Raw genomic sequence first — 19,556 nt, 5'->3', positions numbered from 1 at the left:
ATTGACTATCTATCGGTCACGGTCAGTATAGAGCATACATTGATCTCTCTCTATATATAGGACAATTGATTACATATATAAGGCCATTGACTATCTATCGGTCATGGTCAGTTCAGTATAGAGCATACATTGATCTGCCCATATATATATATAGGACAATTGATTACATATATTAGGCCATTGAGTATCTATCGGTCATGGTCAGTTCAGTGTAGAGCATACATTGATCTCTCTCTATATATAGGACAATTGATTACATATATTAGGACATTAAGTATCTATCGATCACGGTCAGTATAGAGCATACATTGATCTCTCTCTATATATAAGACAATTGATTACATATATTAGGCCATTGAGTATCTATCGGTCATGGTCAGTTCAGTAAAGAGCATACATTGATCTCCCTATATACTGTATAGAACAATTTATTACATATATTAGGCCATTGAGTATCTATCGGTCATGGTCAGTTCAGTATAGAGCATACATTGATCTCTCTCTATATATAGGACAATTGATTACACATATTAGGCCATTAAGTATCTATCGGTCATGGTCAGTTCAGTAAAGAGCATACATTGATCTCCCTATATACTGTATAGAACAATTTATTACATATATTAGGCCATTGAGTATCTATCGGTCATGGTCAGTTCAGTATAGAGCATACATTGATCTCTCTATATATATATATAGGACAATTGATTACATATATTAGGTCATTGACTATCTATCGGTTAGTTCAGTATAGAGCATACATTGATCTCTCTCTATATATATATGACAATTGATTACATATATTAGGCCATTGAGTATCTATCGGTCACAGTCAGTATAGAGCATACATTAATCTTTATATATATATATATATATATTAGTGCTGTCAAAATTAGCGCGTTAATAACGCATTAACTCAGATTCATTTTAACGGCGATAATTTTTTTAACGCGCGATTAATGCAGCGCGCATCACCTGTTTGCTGTTTGACCCGTGGCCTACGACGTCCAGACGAAGCTACGCAAGTTAGCCTGGCGGCACACCCCCTCATCGCTCCAAGCAAGCATCGGACGCCAGGAACCACGAGGAAGAGCGGAGACTGATGACAGCACGAGAGCGGACAGCGGAAGCAGACGCACTGACCTACAGATCGGCAGAAAGGTACATAATAAAGCATTCACCACACAGGGGTGAAGAAATGGCTTTTAGCCATCGGAGCACTGTTTCCACTTATATGCGGTACTGAACCGACGTTTATATAATAACGGCAATACAGCCATATTCTGCTGTCCCAACCAAGGAAATCTTGAGCGGTAGTTCTTACAGCCCTGCTTTCAATACTTAGATAAAACCACCCCTAAACGATTTCCTCGGAGCAACTCAATAAGAACAACTGCCCATACACAGTCACCAATTAAAATCGACGACCGATTGCCCAAAAGGAGCCCCTTCAAGAACATTTACGGCTATTAAAGCATGTTGTGATTAATATATGTATATCACTTGAAGTATATGCCGGCCGGTTATCTGTCACTTTATGTTATGTCTGTCTTGTTTCCTATTAATGCACTGATTGTATTCACTAACAACCTTATCTTGCACGGGTGTTACTAAACCCCAATATATTTAATTTATCAATAAACTGTCTATGTTACACACTAATAGCCTCAAACATTACTGCTGACTAAATTGACCCTCTTTCTTCTGTGGTCTATACAGAAAGAAACACTTCATGAAGTTCATATATATTGACCCGTGGCCTAGCCCGTAGTTGGAGAGATAAAGATGCAGCAGCAAACAGAAATGGAAAAAGAAAGGGGTCTTCTGAACGGAAAATTTATATACAAAACGAGGTCTGATGGTTCTGTCGACAAGACAAAAGTTATCTGCAGTTATTGTCGATGTGAATTAAGTTATCACCGCAGCACGTCGAGTTTAAAATATCACTTGATGGCGAAGCATACAACTGACACGGAGAGCCCCCCTCCCCCTCATCAAAGGCAGACCACAATGGATCAAAGTTTGCAGCGGAGATCGATGGATAAGTCCACAACTAATAGACTCACCTCAACTATAGCTTAATGGGTGGCTACAGCATGTAGACCAGTTAATGTGGTCGAGGACGAGGGTCTACTTGAAATTATTCGCATCGCATCTAACGATTCTACATACGAACTACCTTCAAGAGCCACCATTACAACCAAGATTCACAACTTATATGAAGAGGAGAAAGCTAAAGTTCAGGAGGCATTGAGACAGACAAACACGGTTGCGCTCACCGGAGATTATTGGACTTCCCTCAGTAACCATAGCTACCTAGGCGTCACAGCACATTATTTTGACGCGCACTGGAAACTTCAGTCTCACGCTTTGACCGTTATGAAGACAGAAGATAGACACTATGCTGACGTTTGCGCTGAGCACTTTCTTCAAGTAGCCAGACAGTGGAACATTGAACTCAAAATTAAAATAGTGACCACTGATAGTGCACGCAACATGATTGCAGCGGCCAGGCAGCTCCCGTTCGAGCATATGCCTTGCATTGCACACAGCCTCCACCGAGCCATCACAGTTTCTCTCCAAAACAGCCCGTTTGATGGCGCCTTGGCAAAATGCAGGAAGTTAGTGGGTCATTTCAAGCATAGCCCTGCTAACGCAGCCGAGCTTGAACAGCAGCAAGTCAAACATCTTCAAAAGAAAGAGTCACTCGTACAGGAGGTGTCTACTAGGTGGAACAGCACCCTAGAAATGATAAAGCGTGTTGAGAGAAATCAAGAACCATTGAGAGATGCACTGGGCCTACATGCAGGCAACATCAACATGCCAACTGCAGCTGAATTTGATAAACTGAAGAGGTTGGAGACTGTGCTGGAACACTGCAGGTAATTTATTGATACTCTTATTATTATTATATTTGAGTGTGTGTGTGTGTGTGTGTGCGCGTGCGTGTGTTAAGAGTGAGAGATTGAAAGTGAGTGAGAGATTCATTATGTCTAACTAAAGTGCTTTTCTCTATTATTCCAGGTATGTGAGTGAACTTTTAGGAGGAGAGAAATTTGTTTCTTGCTCAGTTGTGCTGCCCGCGTTGTGTCATCTATCACGTGTGATGGAGGTCTCAGAAGATGACCCAGCCTACATGATTAAGTTTAAGGAAACTTTCACAACTGACATGGACAAACGGAAGGAAAAAACCAACACCACATGGCTGAGGGTTGCATCAGCACTGGACCCTAGGTTTAAGGACCTCAAATGTCTGAGCAGGGCTGACAGAGCTGAGGTGTGGAGTTCAGTCTGTGCCTTGCTCAAGAGGGAGGGGCTTGCACAGCCAGATAAACCAGTGACACTGACAACTGAACCACCTAAGAAGATAACATGTCTCATGTCTGTGCCAGAATCTTCATCTGATGATGATGAAGAGGACTGTATTGAGAAATGTGTGGAGCGCTACAAGGCAGAGCCCTCTATTGCCATAGAGGACTGTCCCCTGCAGTGGTGGTCCAATCATGAAGGGGCACACAGTGAGATGGCCTACCTTGCACGCATATACTTATCAACACCTGCCACATCCGTACCTTGTGAAAGATTGTTTTCACTCTCAGGACATGTTGTTCAGAAAAAGCGAGCTGCCCTGTCATCTGAAAATGTAAACAGGCTCGTCTGTTTGAGCAACTGGCTCAGTGCAAAGAAAGAGAAATAATCTGTGAGGAACCTGTGGGTTTTTTATATTCTTTTTCCCACCTGTTTGATAGACATGAACACGTTCTTTGTAAAACATGTCAATGTTCTTTATGCTCTGTTTAGGGTGATTTCAGTAATAATAAATGTACATTTAGGTTAGCATGTTTACAAGAAGTGAGCTGCCCTATCGTGCAAAAATGTAAGGTTTGTGTAAGTAAATTGAGTAAAGAAAGAGAAGTAATGGGAACCGTTTATTTCTATGTTGTTGTTTTTTCATGTGTATAATAGACATGAACAAGTTCTTTGATAAACATATGACTTTTGATACTATGGTCCCTTTGATAGATGTCCAGTCTTCATCCTATGTTAAGTATGGTTTCACTAATAATAAACATGCATTTGCATAAAGCGTCTATTTGTCCACTCCCATGTTGATTAATGTATTCAAAACTTGAAAAGTATTAATTTAAGGTACATTTAGAACTGATACAAATGTGCGATTAATCGCGAGTTAACTCATGACAATCATGCGATTAATCGCGATTAAATATTTTAATCGATTGACAGCCCTAATATATATATATATATATATATATAGGACAATTGATTACATATATTGGGCCATTGACTATCTATTGGTCAGTTCAGCATAAAGCATACATTGATCTCTCTCTATATATATATATGGGACAATTGATTACATATATTAGGCCATTGAGTATCTATCCGTCACGGTCAGTTCAGTATAGAGCATACATTGATCTCTCTACATATATGTAGGACAATTGATTACATATATTAGCCATTGAGTATCTATCCATCACGGTCAGTATAGAGCATACATTGATCTCTTTATATATATAAAAGAAAAGTGATTACATATATTAGGCCATTGACTATCTAGCGGTCACAGTCAGTATAGAGCATACATTGATCTCTCTATATATATGTAGGACATCTGATTACATATATTAGGCCGGCCATTGACTATCTATCGGTCAGTTCAGTATAGAGCATACATTGATCTCTCTCTCTATAATATATATATATATATATATATATATATATATATATGACAATTGATTACATATATTAGGAAATCATCTATCTATTGGTCACGGTCAGTATGGAGCATACATTGATCTCTCTTTATATATAGGACAATTGATTACATATATAAGGCCATTGACTATCTATCGGTCATTGTCAGTTCAGTATAGAGCATACATTGATCAGTTGCGGCCTGTCTATAGGGGGCAAGGAAGTAGAGAGGAGACATTGCTGGAAGTGGCAGCAGAGGAGCCATTGTCATTCGCCTACCTTTTATCATCATCTGGTAAGGTTATTTAGGATTTATGGTGATACAGCTTCAGCATGCTTGTGATTCTTGCATTTCTGTATGGGCGTTCTGGATAGTGCTATCTGGTAAGCTGCATTCCTATCGGTGGAGGTGTCTGTTCACATTATTTCACAATATTATTCAGCTTGATATCTTTTACTTTTGGTAAGAAGTACCTTATCGGATCTGTTGGTGGTGGTTTCTCATTTGTTTCACCCCATTTATACCATTTAAATTTTTGGCACTTTGGTGATTTATATCTCTAGAAAGTGCTGTTTTTTTCCTTTTTATTACCCCACATTTGTTTTTGGTTTTACGCTATGGCGTTCTCACTTTTATTCCACATATAACCATATCACTGAGGGGGATCGGTCTGGACTGTGAGATCCATCGTGTATTGCCCTTGCCCAATCTCTGGATTTTGTGTTCTCATTTGGCATGTTTTCATTGGTTTCTGGTAAGCCTCCTATTCATACGGATATTCTACAAGTCATCTTTTTAACATCTGGCTTTTATGGACTTTATAGCTATTCAATTATTATCTGACACAGTCCTAATATTGTTTGATCACCTTTAGCGCGACTTGTTATTATTATTTGTCTTTGGGGTGTTGGTCACACTTGAAGTCGCTGCTTTTACACAATCTTTGTTGGATTAGCGCAGTTTTTTCTTTTAATTTTATTGTCTATAGGGGGCGTAGGGGCGCCGCCCCCCCCCCCAAAGAAAAAGATAAAAAAAGATTAAAAAAAAAAAAGATTTAAAAAAAATCAATTTTTAGCCCACTAGGGGCGCCGGACTTAGTGGTGGCTATGGGGGGGGGGGTTTACGATTGGCTGCCTTCTGGGGGGGGGGTCACCTGGGCACAGAGCAATGCGCTCCGACACTCCCCACTTTTGTGATGTCCTGGCTGTGATTGGTCCAGACTCCAGCCTGGACCAATCATCATTCAAGACATCCTTCCTGACCCTGCTGACGTTGTTGGGGGCGGTGCCGGTGCGTGGGTCAGTCACTCACCGTCACCGCCCGATCTCCGTAACTTCCCGCCGGTTCCCGAACGAAGAGGACTTCCCGCCGCCATCAGCCGACAGAAGAACGAAGAGGAGGAGAGGAGCAGCGCTCACCATCCCGCTGTTTCCCGAACGAAGCGGACTTCCCGCCGCCGTCAGCTGACAGAAGAATGAAGAGGAGGCGAGGAGCAGCGCTTACCATCCCCCTGGCTCCCGAACGAAGAGGACTTCCCGCCGCCGTCAGCCGACAGAAGAACGAAGAGGAGGAGAGGAGAGGAGCAGCGCACACCTTCCCGCCGGTTCCTGCCGCCGTCAGAAGAGGACTCAAGGAGAGAGAGGAGCTATCTATCGGTCACGGACAGTATAGAGCATACATTGATCTCTCTATATATCTAGGACAATTGATTACATATATTAGGCCATTGAATATATATTGGTCAGTTCAGTATAGGGCATACATTGATTTCTCTCTCTATATATATATATATATATATATAGGACAATTGATTATATATTGGGCCATTGAGTATCAGTCAGATAAGTATAGAGCATACATTGATCTCTCTATAGGATGATTAATTATATATTAGGCCATTGAGTATCTATCGGTCAGTTCAGTATAAAGCATACATTGATATCTAATATATATAGGCCACTCAATATCTATTGGTCGTTTCAGTATAGACCATATATTGATATCTACATATATATAGGCCACTTGAGTATATATCAGGCTATTCAATATCTATTGGTCGGTTCTGTATAAACCATACATTGATATCTCTATAGATATATATAGGCCACTTGAGTATAAATCAGGCCATTCAGTATCTATTGGTCGTTTCAGTATTGACCATAAATTGATATCTATATAGATATATAGGCCACTTGAGTATATATGTCAGGCCATTCAGTATCTATTGGTCAGTTCAGTACATATCATCAATGCATTATATATAGATTATATATTGATCAACTAGTAATAACCCCCCCCCCCCCCCAAATCCACATCATGTCCAAAAGGCCGACAAGGATAGGCAGATGCTCACAGGCCACAAAAAGAGGGCAAGTAGCTGATGGTCACATGCATGGAGCATCCTCTGCAGGTGTGCAGGTGAGGCATGTTATTCAGCCACAACATGTAGAAGAGTTGGTGGAGTGGATAAATAAGCTGTCCTCATCCTCCTCGTCCTCTGACACCCACACTCATACTAGTTTGCCTTCCACCGCAGCTGCCAAAGCGGTCCGTTCCACAGGCTCCTTAACCACAGCTACTCCTTCTTTCGCCCCACCATCATGCACGGAGGAGTCACCGGAACTATTCGATCATAGTGTCAGTGACATGCTGCTGGAGGATGCGCAGCAATTTGAAAGCTGTGATGTTGGTTCCCAGGTTGATGAATGGAATAACGCGAGCCTAGTGAGAGGGGGTGACAATGATGGACAAGAAACTTGCCACAGCTGCAGCATACTGCCAAGTTTGCTCCAGTGACGAGGAGGGAGGCGATGAAGAGGTCACTGACTGTACTTGGGTGCCTGACAGGATAGAGGAGGAAAGTGAGGGGGAGGAGGAGGAGGAAGAGGAGCAGGCAGCACAACTCCACGAGGCAAGATGTGCTCCAGGGGCCGCCATAGGAGTAGCCAACCTATTGCATCATGCCACAGAGCTCCACCGGTGCAGGGTGCTGCAAACTCCCCATGGACTTCTAAAAGTTCATTAGTGTGGGCTTTTTTCAGCACATGTGCAGTAGACCGCAGCGCTGCTGTTTGCAACCTCTGTCTGAAGCGGATCAAGTGTGGCCAGAACACCAGCCGCTTGGGCACCACATGCTTGACAAGACATATGATGACCTGCCATGCAGTCCATTGGCAACAGCACCTGAAAGTATGTGGCCATTTCCGGCGTTCATACAATGCCAGTGTTCGCTTATCTGACATTCAATGGGAGTTCAACCTGCTCACCAATCGCCTCATTTGTGACATGCCCACCAGGTGGAACTCAACATTGGCAATGCTGCAGCTGCTGCACACACAGCAGAGGGCCATCAATGGCACAAGGAGAGGGTCAGGGGAGCTTGGCTTTTTTTCGCCACACCAGTGGCTTTTGATAAAAGGTGCATGCACCATCCTGTCACCATTTGAGGAGGCCAAAAGGATGGTGAGCCGGGATGATCCATGCATCAGTGACACTATCCTGCTAGTCTACCTGCTGGAGCATACGCTTCGTGGAATCATGGACAGGGCACTTGAGGCAGAACAGTGGGAGGAAGAGGAGAACTTCCTTTCCTCACAAGTCTCCCTTTATGCAGATATCATGCCTGCAGGGAGGCAAAACACATAGGAGGAAGAGGAGGAGGAGGAGGATTGCGGCAGCATGGATGTAGAGGATAGCACACAGCAGTCTTCAAGGGATGGTTTTAATTCCCCAGAGGACTCAGAAGCCCATGCCTCCTCAAACTTACATTGCATGGGCTCCCTGATTCGGCAAAGCCTGCCAAAGGACCTGAGGATTTGTGCTATCAAGGAGAGGGATAATTACTGGTTGGCAACCCTTCTTGATCCACTTTACAAGGGTAAAGTTGCAGAGCTCATCCTGCCTTCTCAGAGAGAGCAGAGGATGAAACATCTTGAGGAGGCCTTGAAAAAAATTTGCGTAACACCTTTCCAGACACTGAGAGGTTAACATTCTATGGACGTGTTTACATAGTTACATAGTTTGTGAGACTGAAAAAAGACATCAGTCCATCCAGTTCAACCTATAATGCGCGTGCGTGTTTGCTGTTAACTGTACATTGTATACCCCTGTATGTTGTGGTCTTCAAGGTGCCCATCTAATAGTTTTTTTTAAACTATGGATGCTCCCTGCTGATACGACTGCCTGTGGAAGCGAATTCCACATCCTTACTGCTCTGACAGTGAAGAACCCCTTACGTATTTTTAAGGTTAAACCGTTTTTCCTCTAGTTTTAGTGAGTGGCCACATGTCTTATTGTATTCCCTTTCTCTAAAACGTTTGTTCCTTATGCTAGGGTCGCCAGCAGGGCCGGACTGGGTATGAAAACCAGCCCTGGAAAAAATTACATACCAGCCCCATAGCATTGCGTCGTCATACCAGCACAACGTCATCAAGTATTCATATATGAAGCATAATTTGACCACTTCTGGACTGGCCCTTTTTCTGACACGTTTACAATTTTAAATCTTTTTTTTTTGGCTGCAAAATTACTTAGAACCCCCAAACATTATAGATTTTCTTTTAGCAGGGACCCTAGAGAATAAAATGGAGATCGTTGCAATATTTATCACACCGAATATGTGCAGCGGTCTCACAAACGCAATTTTTTTGGAAAAAAATTCCTTTTTTTAAATTAAAAAATAAGAAAATAAGTTAGCCCAATTATTTTCTATAATGTGAAAGATAATGTTACGCCAAGTAAATTGATTCCCAACATGTCATGCTTCAAAATTGCACACGTTTGCGGAGTGGCGACAAACATCGGTACTTGAAAATCCCCACCGGCGACACTTTAAAAATTTCTACAGGTTACCAGTTTAGAGTTACAGTTCCCCATAATACAATGCTGACCCCCCTCCCCCTAATACAATACTGTCCCCCCATCAGCCCCCTCCCCCTAACACAATGCTGTTCCCCCAATTATACAATGCTGATCTCCCCCACCCTAATACAATGTTGACTCCCCCTGCCCCTAATACAATGCCTGTTCCCCCCCACCCTGGCCCCCTCCCCCTAACACAAAGCTGTTTGAGGGGGGATCAGCATTGTATTAGGGGGAGGGGGCCGGGGGAACAGCATTGTATTAGGGGGAGGGGGGTCAGAATTGTATTAGAGGGAGGGGGATCAGCATTCTATTAGGGGCCCCCCCCCAGCCCCCTCCTCCTAATACAATGTTGACCCCCTCCCACTAATACAATGCTGACCCCCCTCCTCCTAATAAAATGCTGACTCCCGCTCTCCCCCCAATACAAGGCTGACCCCCCCCATCCTCCTAATACAATGCTGATCCCCCTGCCCTTAATACATTGCTGACCCCCCCTGGCCCCCTCCCCCTAATAAAATGCTGTTCCCCTACTCCTAATACAATGCTAACCCCCCTCCCTTAATACAATCCTGATCCCCCCTCCCCCTAATACAATCCTGATCCCCCCTCCCCCTAATACAATCCTGATCGCCCATCCCCCTAATACAATGCTGTTCCCCTCCTCCTAATACAATGGTAACCCCCCTCCCCCTACCTCCGGGTGCCCAATTGGTTTCTCTTTTGTGGGTGACTGCGAAAGAAAGTGTAGATCAGTTCTTTAGCATGGATATTCTGTTCCGGTTCCCAGGAATTTTCTTCTAGGCCGTAACCTTTCCACTTGATGAGAAACTGTAATTGACCTCTCCAAAATAGCCTCCACCTCATATTCTTCCTCCCCATCGACAAATACAGGTTCGGGTGGTTCCGAGCTTCTGCCCGGGAAGGAGTTAGGGATTGTAGGTTTTAACAAGGAGAGATGAAACACCAGATAAATTCTAAGCGAATCAGGTAAGTGTAATTCATACGAGACCTCGTTGAGTTTCCTCTTTACCGGGAAGGGTCCAATAAACTTGGGTGTCAATTTCTTTGAGGGACAGGCTAGGCGGAGGTTGGATGTAGATAGCCATACTAGGTCACCTGGTTGAAGGATTAGTTCCCCTCTCCTCTTCCTGTCAAAAATCTTTTTAGAGGCTGCTTGTGCCTTTATTATAGCGTCCTGTAGCAGCTTACAATTGCTGTTGAGGAAACTAATGGTATCCTGTACTGCTGGAACTGTGGGTTCAGCGGGAACGTCAGGTAAGAAGGACAGATGGAAACCATAGTTTGCGAAGAACGGAGATTGCCTTGTAGCATAATGTTTAGCATTGTTGTATGCAAACTCTGCCAATGGTAGTAGGGCCACCCAGTCATCCTGGACAAATGTGGTAAAACAACGGATATACTATTCCAACGTCTGGTTTGTCCTTTCGGTTTGTCCATTAGTCTGAGGATGGTAGGCGGAAGACAAGGACAGCTCAATCTTTAATGCATCGCACAAGGCTTTCCAGAAGCGGAAGGTAAACTGGACCCCTCTATCCGAAACAATACTTGCATACATGAAGCCTAATGATCTCTTTAATAAAAACTTCTGCGGTCTCCTTGGCCGTGGGCATATTTATGACGGTCAACGACCACAAAAATGGCGGAACAGCCTTCTGACAGGGGAAGCTCCACTATGAAGTCCATGGCGACCATCTTCCAAGGCCTATCAGGGAATGGTAGTGGCCTGAGCAGGCCCCACGCCTTGTTTCTCACAGACTTGCTCTGGGTACAGACGGTACAAGACTTCACATTCTCCCTGCAACTCTTTTCCAGATCTGGCCACCAAAATGTTTGTTGTAAAAGATCCAGGGTCTTATGAGTACCAAAATGGCCTGCCAGAGGGTGGTCATGGCATAACCCTAAAACTGTCACTCAGACCTCTTCAGGGACAAAGATCTTGTCTTCAAACCATAATAACCCATCTCTGGGTACCAGGGACACCTCAGGGAGACAGAGATTCTTTGCAGAAGCTTGCTTTATTTAGGCCATCAGGTTGGTCTGTAATAACAAGAAATTACCTGCGGACAGGATGGTGTCGGGTACTGGCACTTCCTTTGGATCATTAAACATGCGGGAGAGCGCATCTGGCTTGGCATTTTTAGATCCTGGCCAGTAGGTAATATGGAAGGAAAATCTCGAGAAAAACAGTGCCCAACGTGCCTGATGTGATCTCAGCCATTTAGCAGCTTTTGTGAGTAGCATTGGCATTGGATGCTGGATAACTTGAAGGGGAGATGGAGAGAAACTTACATAACTCTGCTGGGCAAGATCAGATGAAATGGCTGGCTTCATCACAGTATTGTGATTATAAACATTATCCACGCTGTTTTAACTTTATATCTTGTAAGTGCAATTGTGGAGGGGGGGCGGAATATTAATAAAGTGTGCATTGTATTAGTGATACTGCTCTATGTGCCCTTCTTTCCATTTCCCTCCCATGCACTTCCTGTGAGAGATCGTTACAGTGATGAACAGGGTTGCAAAGATTCTGTCTGTATGGATGATTCCATGGTCCGGATGAGTTAGGAAACTCTATCTTATAGGCTCAGCTTACAGCGGGATCTGGTAAGTGTGTTTCCTTTGGGAGAAGCGCACGTGGTGAGGTGAAGGGATAGAGTATCTGTTCTTGTTCCAGCACCGGTGATACACTCCTCACTTGGATCCCATAAGAGCTTTATTGGATTCATATCCTATGGACTATTTATTTATTACACTGATTTTAATTTTTGCATGAACTTTGATTAATTTCTACTAAGATCATGTTTTGTAGCGCTGCTTATGGATATTAATTTGACTATGCTCATTTGATATGCATCTTGGTTATACTTTTTTTATATTTAGGCGGCAGCTTTTAATTTTTTAATCCTTTGTTAGTTGTGCACACGGTGTATCTGGAGTGCAGAGCGCTGGGTGATTGAGATTTGGTATTTAGCCATTGGTTCTCAGTCCTTTTCTTTGATAAATATAAAGTGCAGCGCTAAAATGTGATAAGTGAACTAAGAACATTCACCAAAAACTTATCACATAACAATAATGAAAGTCCTATAAGGTGTTGTATAAAACACATTAGGTGAAAAAATTTTATATAGTGAAATAAAGTCCCATATAAACTGATAAATAAAACATTAAAAGTCCCAAAAGTGAAGGATTGATCCAGCACAGGAAAAGATGGTAAAGAAGATGTTCAGATCCCGTCACCAGATGGAACAAATAAAATGGGTGCTCACCAGATGGTGTGGACCTATAAGGTCATATGACATACAGGTCAAACAGGCTTCACAGGTAAGTTCCCAGATTCCTCCTTAAGGTAACCTTGGATGTTTTTTCCGGGCTCACAGTGAGTGGAGGGGAGGAAGGGTGAGTCCATAAACACTGCAAGCTCTTGTGGTCTACATGTATTTCTGAGTTATTTGTTCCATGGGATCTGAACATCTTCTTTACCATCTTTACCTGTGCTGGATCAATCAATTGCTAAATGTGCACTGCTTAGAAGATACTTGTGAAGTATCTAGTGTGGCGTATCTTGTGCGGCTTACTTGTGAAACAACTGGTGCATGCGCTTTGAAGGAACGTCACACCCTTGCCCTACCACTTTAAAGCATACACAGTCTTTTCCCAGTTTCCTGGCTATAGCCACACAGATCTGGCCATCTCTGTTGCTGATTGCTGGCAACACGTAGATTGTTAATTTGGCACACAAGAAAATATAAACACACATAAGAAGTTTAGGCCCTGTTCACATAGACGTATTTAAGCATACATCTGCGCAAAGGTGTTCTGTACATCCATGTGCAGTCAGTCTTATTCATGGCTTCTGGGATGTACTGTATACAAACACAGCCACTGCTCCAAATCTGACATCTACATGGGTACAGGTACATGCAAGTGCATGTCCCCAAACTCACACTGCATTTAGGGACGTGTTCCCACACCCAATCAGATGTAAAATAGAGAGCAGCAGCTGTGTCCATGCAGCTGCTGCATCCCAATCGACATAATAGGGACTGCCTGCACACAAATGCATGGAATATGTGTGCATCCTGTGTGGACAAACATAGCCCTTTGCATGGATGTACAGTTAAGTACACCCATGTGAACAAGGCCTTAGAAACTGAAATATGGTGAGAAAAAGGTTTTTGAGCACAAAGTAGTAATAATTATATAACTATCTTGCACCCATTGCATTTGTTTTTTCACGCACATCCAACAATATAATCCTTTGATCCAAAATTTAACAGTTTACAGTAACAAACATTGTACCTTTTTTATCCTATGAAACCCCCTACTTCTCATTTCCGTACACCAGTTACATCTAGCATGCTTTTTAAAAGGTTTTCACCTAAAGAAATTACATGCATGACTTTTGCTAATTTGGCATGATCGATGCAAAACTTTTAGAAATTGGGGCACTAGTTAACTTAGTTTATTTGGTCCAAATGTCTACGTTTGTTCTTGGTGAGAAACATGTATGTACAGTATTGTTTTAAATCATGCAACTGTCAGCATTATGTAAGATAAAGAAGAAAGTATGAGATACTTGTTTGTGATGTTTGGCTCATTCTAGAAAAGTATACACCTCTTGAAATACCTGACACCCATCCAGTTGGCCTTTTGTTATGTGAGTGCTGATAAACGAATGCTTGTAAAAAATTTCACACTTCTGTAAAAAGAATTGTTGCAAGTCATTCCACCAATGTGATTCTGATTACTTTGATGTACTGAAAGTAGAAGGTAAAAGTATAATACCTTTTATTGTACCTCCCAACTGTCCCCGATTTGCTGGGATGTCCCAGGATTTGATGTAAATCCTGGGGTCCCTGCGAATCAAGGCTGAGTCCTGGAAAGGACCCAGTGGCGGAACAAGTTTCAGCACTTGGCTCCAGGGGACTTGCCCAGCATGGACACACCAGTGCAGGCACCACTAACATCTGGTGTCTGGGGTCCCGTATTCCGCAAATATATAGAAATATGCTTGCAGCATGCGGGACCCCATACACCCTGCACAAGCCGTGAGCAGATGTTACTGACAGCCAGCATCTCCCCGGCCTGCTGCCTCTCACACTTTCACAGTGTAGAGCCTCTGAATCCGCTTCCTCCTCACCGGCTCTAATGTTTTCTTGTATACAGACGGAGAAGGAGGCGGAAGGAGGGACACCGCTCTGACTTTTCCGCGCTGATATGTGGTCTGTGATAAAACACACTGTGATACACAATGTGCCTTTGCAGGGGAGGGGGGCACAGGGACTGGAAGGGGGGGGGGGTTGCAGGCAACAAACATGCACTGTATACTTTGAATGATATTAGGGGGGGGGGATATGCTAGGGGGGTATGATATAACATCTGCCCCTCTACCTCCCCAGCACAAGTCTTCCCTTCCAAAGTGCCCCCTAGCACAGATATCTCCCCCCCCCCCCCCAGATCCAACAGATGTTGGGAAGATCTTGGCGTCTGGGACCCCAAGTGTCCTGCGGGAAAATTGCCCAGGTGCCCAACGTAGTGCCCCCCTACTGAGCAAGTTAGTGGATACAAGTGCCAGAACTTCTTTTTTGGCACTGGGCTCCAGGTCTCAGGGCTGGTTCACACCATGAATCTCACAGGAACACACTGTGTGTTTCTGTGCAATTCACATGCAATCTGGGTGCAGTGCAATTTTGGGCCCATTTATTTGAATGAGCTGAAATTGTGTCAGACAACACCAAAAGTAGTGCATGCACCAATTTAAAAATGCACAGCACCTGAATCACATGGTATTACTGTACCATGTGATCCGTCTGGTGCAAGCAAACGCACTGCGTTTGAGGCCTACATTTGGAGTTTTGTTAAGTTAACATTACCACCCGCTGCAGATGGCAACTCTAGTGTGTTTTGAATGGGGCGTGGGAAATGAGCATGGAACGCAGGCGATGGAGATGCATTACAGTCAGTATTGCATTATGAAACAATAACCAATCATCAATACAAGATGCATCAAATGTCTCCAAATTATACATAAACATTTTATATTACAATATACTGTATATATAGATATATCTATCTATCTATCTATCTATATATATATATATATATATATATATATATGTGTGTGTGTGTGTATATATGTTATTGTTATAGTGTGAACTAGCCCTCAGTCCGGATTTGCAAGTTTTTGTTCATATCTGAGGAAGGTTACATAGTTACATAGTTAGTGAGGTTGAAAAAAGACATCAGTCCATCCAGTTCAACCTATGATGTGTGTGTGTTTGCTGTTAACCGTACATTGTATACCCCTCTATGTTGTGGTATTTAAGGTGCCCATCTAATCGTTTTTTGAAACTATCGATGCTCCCTGCTGATACAACTGTTTGCGGAAGAGAATTCCACATCCTTACTGCTCTGACAGTAAAGAACCCTTTATCTAGGTGGCAGCTCACTTCATCATAGAAGGTTAATAGATTGGTTTGGCAAGAACGATTTTTCATGAATCCATGCTGATTACTACTAATAATACCATTTTCATTACTAAAGTCTTGTATGTGGTCCCTTAACATCCCCTCCAAAATCTTGCAGACTACTGATGTTAGGCTGACCAGCCTATAGTTACCCGGGACATATCTCGGTCCTTTTTTAAATATTGGTACCATGTTGGCATTTTTCCAATCAGCTGGCACCATACCCATCTGTAAACTATCCTTAAAAATCATGAATAATGGTCTGGCAAGCCATCCGGTCCCGGTGATTTATTTATGTTAAGTTTCTCTAGTTTAGTTCTAAGTCTATCTTCTGTTAGCCATGGCGGTACTTCCTGAGGTTTATTATTTAGTTTGGCCTTACAAGCTGGGTTAGTGTAGCCCCCCCCCCCCCGATTCTTTTGTGAAGACTGAAGAGAAGAAATTATTTAACACTACCGCCTTTTCCCTGTCCTCTGTGGCCAAATCTCCCTTGTCGTCTTTTATGGGGCCAATGTGTTCTGGCCTCGCTTTCTTACTATTTATATACTTAAAGAATTTTTTGGGGTTCTTTTTACTCTCATCCGCTATATGTCTCTCGTGTTCTATATTAGCCGCCCTGATTTTGTCTTTACATTTCTTATTACACTCTTTGCAATGCCTGAATGCTGCCAATGACCCCTCAGTCTTGTATTTTTTGAAGGCCTTTTCTTTAGTATTAATATGCATTTTTATGTTGTAATTTAGCCACCCAGGGTTTAGTTTTGCTCTAACCCCAACCCTAACCCTCTAACTATAACCATAAACCTAACTGTAACACCCTAACCCTCTAACCCTAACCCTAACCCTAACCCTAATCCTAACACTCTAACCCTAAGTATCTAACCCTATCCATAACTCTAACCCTAACCGTAAGTATCTAACCCTAACCCTAAGCCCTAACCCTCTAACCATAACCCTAACCCTCGAACCATAACCCTAAACCTAACCCTAATCCTAACGCTCTAACCCTAAGTATCTAACCTTAACCCTAACCCTCTAACCCTAACCCTCTAACCCTAACCCTAGCCCTAAAAATAACCCTAGCCCTAATTCTAACCCTAACCCTCTAACCCTAACCCTCTAAACCTAGCACTAAAAAAACCCCTAACCCTAGCCAAAACCATAGCTCTAACCCTAATGCTAATCCTAACTCTAACCCTAGCTCTAGGCCTGACCCTAACCCTAACGCTAACCCTAAGCCATAACCCTAACACTAACCCTAACCCTTAACCCTTAACCCTAACCTTTAACCCAAACCCTAAACTCTAACCCTACCCCTATCCAACCTTAAAACAAACTCTATCTAACCCTAACCCCCCTAACCCTAACCCTAAATTCTAACCCTACCCCTAACCCTCTAACCCAACCCTCTAACCCTAAGCACTAACCCTAACCCTAGCCCTAACCCTAATTCTAACCTAACCTAATTCTAACCTAATTCTAACCCTAACTCTAACCCTAGCCCTAGGTCTGACCCTAACCTTAATGTTAAACCCTAAGCCATAACCCTAACCCTTAAAGCTCAGTTCCTGTCCCATTTTGGTCGGTTCTGGTCTGTTTGCGGTTGTTTGCGGTGCGTTAAACGGGGAGTTGGGTCTGTCAGAGTTTGGTCTGTCACTGTGAAGCGGGCGTAGCCCTTACACTACCTGATTGATACAACATCATACCTGATCGTATACACACACTGGATGTTTTAAAGCACGTTATTACAAACAATTTAGGAATGTTAGGTGATTTTGCGAACATTTGCGGAGGTTCGCGTTCGCCATTCGCGAACGGCAAATTTTAGGTTTGCGACATCACTAGTAATCAGTAGGTCAAGTACCGCATTGTTTCTTGTCGGTGCATTCACCATCTGACCCATGAAATTGTCCTGCAAAACATTTAGGAATTGCCGAGCCTTGGCTGAGTGTGCGGTTCCTTCTGCCCAGTCTATATCTGGATAATTAAAGTCCCCCATTATAATGACATTTCCCATCCTTGCTGCCAATCCTATCTGTAAAAGGAGGTCTGCCCCCCCCCTCCTCCCTCAGGTTGGGGAGCCTATAGCATACGCCCAATATTACCTTCCCCACAGTGCCTTCCCTTTGAAGTTCTACCCATAGGGATTCTGCCTCGTCCATAGCTCCATTATTAATATCATCCCTCATATTTACCTGTACACTGTTCTTAATATACAGACATACCCCTCCCCTTTTTTACCTTCTCTATCTCTGCGATAAAGGGAATACCCCTGAATGATCGCCATCCAATCATGAGAGTTGTCGAACCAAGTCTCTGTTATCCCCACAAAATCTAAGTCCTCCTCAAACATTAGCATCTCCAGCTCTCCCATCTTGTTGGCCAGGCTTCTGGCATTGGTATACAAACCTCGTAATTTTGGCCGTTTACATATATCCTCATTTGATGTTTTTAGGCTGCTTTTGTGATTCTTCCCCATACCCAGCCTGGGTTTAGGAGCTCCGAACACCCTACCGCTAATGTCCCCATTTGTGCCCTCTGAATCTTGCTTTCCACTGGCTAATTCTACATCTGTACCCTCCCCCCCATCACCTAGTTTAAAAGCCCCTCTAACTTTTTGGCCATCTTCTCACCCAGTACGGCTGCACCCTCCCCATTTAGGTGCAATCCGTCCCTACAATAGAGCTGGTGGCCACCTGAGAAGTCGGCCCAGTTCTCCAGGAACCCAAAACCCTCCTTACTACACAAGCCCCTCAGCCACTTGTTAACTTCCCTAATCTCCCACTGCCTCTCTGGTGTGGCTCGAGGTACAGGTAGTATTTCTGAAAATACTACCTTGGAGGTCCTACTCCTCAACTTAGCGCCTAAGTCCCTGAAATCGTTTAGGACTCTCCATCTTCCTCTACCTATGTCATTGGTACCCACGTGTACCATGACAGCTGGGTCTTTCCTAGCCCCACCCAATAATCTGTCCACCCGATCCGCGATGTGCCGAACCCGAGCGCCCGGCAAACAACAGACTGTTCGGCGCTCACGTTCTTTGTGACAGATTGCACTGTCTGTCCTTCTAATGATTGAGTCCCCTACCACAAGCACCTCTCTTTCCTTTCCCTTTCTCATGGCCTCACTGGAGGAGTTCTTCCCCTGGCAGCTAGGGGCGTCGCTCTGCTCCAGCAATGCTGGTCCCTGACTGGTTTCCCCAACGTCACGCAACGAGGTGTACCTATTGGGGTGCTCCAGCCCAGGACCGGCCTCCTTGCCTTGTCCCCTTCTACCCCTCCTAACTGTCACCCCTCTACTCTGCTCTGATGCCTGCACCTCCATTACTCCGCCCACCTCTGTGCAGGCCCCTGCCTGCGCCTGACGGGTACGATCCCAGCTCTCCCTCGGTATAGACATTTGGCTCAGCATTGCCAGCTGCTTCCCTAGATTCAGGACCTGAGCTTCCACGGAAGCAACGTGCTTACATTTTATGCATTTGTATT

General features: G+C 43.7%; 1 protein-coding gene and 1 pseudogene across 2 annotated transcripts in view; both read left to right on the top strand.

The window, feature by feature from the left end:
* LOC309556087 (sodium-dependent neutral amino acid transporter B(0)AT3-like) overlaps positions 1-19,556 on the top strand; it is a 171,189-nt gene that overhangs the window by 18,590 nt on the left and 133,043 nt on the right. The window lies entirely within an intron of this gene.
* Positions 1,786-3,697, top strand: LOC309555592 (E3 SUMO-protein ligase ZBED1-like; annotated as a pseudogene). Its single transcript has 2 exons — positions 1,786-2,882; positions 3,025-3,697. The product of its transcript is annotated as an E3 SUMO-protein ligase ZBED1-like (transcript).

The sequence above is a fragment of the Pelophylax lessonae genome (genome assembly GCF_965119305.1).
Source record: "Pelophylax lessonae genome assembly, chromosome: 5".
In the NCBI taxonomy this organism is placed as follows: Eukaryota; Metazoa; Chordata; class Amphibia; order Anura; family Ranidae; genus Pelophylax; species Pelophylax lessonae.
Note: the sequence above shows the minus strand (reverse complement) of the source record. Positions and strands in the feature narration are given on the sequence as shown.